We start from the raw sequence: 2,449 nt of genomic DNA on the forward strand, positions 1-2,449 counted from the left end.
GGTTTTCAGCCGCCGAAAGCCTCCGGAAGTCTCCCACACACATAGTGGATGGTCAGATTGCGCTCCGGAAAGGAGGTGCATTTTCTCGCTATGGCGAGCTACGACGGCGAGAGATCAAGAACCTTGGGACCAAAGTGCTTAGGCAGTCAGCTAGGGCATCAGGCATGAGTGTAAAAGAGATGTTCCATTAGATGATGCGAGCAATCACAAACCAAAGTACCAAGTTGGAAGAGCACAAGACACAGATACTAGCTCCGGAAGAGTGCACCCGTTCTTTGGCTCTGCGTTTTCCGTCTCCTCCTCTCTCTCCCTCCGTTTCCCAAATTCCAGATCCTCTACACAGGGACCCTTTCGAAGAGTCATGATCGCAGTCGAGTTCGATGTTTGAGTTGTAGAGGCGTGCATTGGAGATCCGACAACGTGAAGACGACGCCATGCGACGCGTGGAACATGGGTGATACCTTGCGGCTTTGGACGCAAGACTGACACCTGCGGCTTCCTCAAATCATTTTCCCGAGAAAATGAATTTCACTAAGTATAATGGTAAACTCGACCCCACAACTCTTTATTCATGGTTGCATCAATTTGAAGCTTACTTTGCTGCAGTTAGAAAAAATGATATTGACAGGGTGATCTTAGCTAGTTGGTACTTGGAAGGTGAGGCCATTCCTTGGTGGACCCAGTGGGCTCTTGCCCACACCAGATTAGGTATGGCAGCTTATGTTTGGGACGAGTTTGTTCGCGACCTTAAGTAGCGGTTTCTACTGCCCCATTACCTTGAGTGACTTGACGATGAGTTTGGGGGAGCGCTTCAGAACGTGCAACAAGTCCTTTAGTTTGCCAATAAAATTTGGAACTTATGTTTGCAGTTAGGCTTATCTGATACAGACAAGAAAGGGCAATTTTTGTATGGACTTGACATGCAAATCCAGTGGGAGGTGCGTATGTTTAGACCAGCCACCTTCGAAGACGCACTCTCGCTTGCGCAGAGTGCGGAAATGAAGCACAATGGTGGAAAGCCCAAGACTTCCCAGACGGCTATTGCCAAGGCTACCATCTCGGGGGAAAAAGGCGAGAACCAGACGGGGTCTTCCTCAGGACACAGCACGGGAGCCTCTAGCTCCAAGAACTCGATCAATGCGCCCAAGCTTACTCCAGACCCTTGTACTGAGGAGATTGCTCAGTACAAGAAGGGGGGTGGGTGTTTCTTTTGTCATACAAAAGGACACACTTCTCCGGAGTGTCCTAAGAAGACTGCCGCTCCAAAGACCACCGCGTCAGCCTCCACGGCTTCAGTGGTGAGCCCAGCTCCCACACAGACCCCAATGGTTGTCCCTAGTTCTTCAAATCCCAATCCTTCGGTTGGAGCAATCATTAGCCGGGAGCTCGAAGATGAGCAGAAGAGCGTTCATGACGAGGAGTATGAGCACAACGAATTGCTCAAGACCTTTGGGTACATAGGTGGCCAGAGAGTCGTCGTCTTGTTTGACAGCGGTAGCACAGAGGACGTGGTCACGGAACAGGCCGCTTGGCGTGTCCGTTTCGTCTTGACTTTGGTGGAAAAGCAAGTTGAGGGTTTTAGCACAGGCATGACGACGAACGTTAAGTATGAAGCTATTGGTGCCAAGTTAGTTATTCAGGGCATAGAGTTTGTACGTGATTTTATGGTTTTGCTCCTACCTCTGGTAGGAGCAGACATAATATTGGGCATTCAGTGGTTTCACAAGTTCCTTCCTGATGTCAAGTGGGACAAGCACACATTCTAGATTAGCCGGAATGTGTCCAACGCCCCAGTGACCATTAAGTGTGAGCTAGGAATATCGAACTTTTTGCTCATTAGCCACTTGCAAGCTAAATGAGCAATCAGGAAAGGCGCACATTGTGCGATGATTTACATCGAGACTGCCCAGACGTTAGCTAGTACTTCCGAGAAGTATTTGGCTCTCCATGAAAAGTTCTAGAAGATTTTTCTTCGGGACAATCTCCCTTCCCAACTCCCCCCGTCCAGATCGGAGGACCACAAGATCGACCTCCTCCTAGGCTTGGAACCCCCGAGCAAGTTTCCATATCGCCTTTCCAAGGGAATCGGAGTTGGACCGCCAACTCGAAGAATTGTTGCAATTTGGCTTCATCCACCCCAGCGTGTCGCCATTTGCACCACCGATCTTGTTTGTCAAGAAGAAAGATGGGTCTTCTCGTTTGTGTGTCGATTATCGTGCACTCAATAAGCTGACTATTAAGAGTAGATTCCCGATGCCTCGAATAGATTATATTCTTGAAAGGTTGAATGGGACTAAGGTGTTCTCGAAACTCGATTTGAAGAGAGGGTACCACTAGGTGAGGATTGTTGAGGGGGACATTCCCAAGACAGCCTTTCGTACGGAATGGGGCCACTATGAATTTGTGGTCATGCCTTTTGGCTTGACGAACGTCCCGGCCACATTCAACC

The sequence above is a fragment of the Cibotium barometz genome, chromosome 4, assembly GCF_041138505.1.
Source record: "Cibotium barometz isolate CiBa-2024 chromosome 4, ASM4113850v1, whole genome shotgun sequence".
In the NCBI taxonomy this organism is placed as follows: domain Eukaryota; kingdom Viridiplantae; phylum Streptophyta; class Polypodiopsida; order Cyatheales; family Cibotiaceae; genus Cibotium; species Cibotium barometz.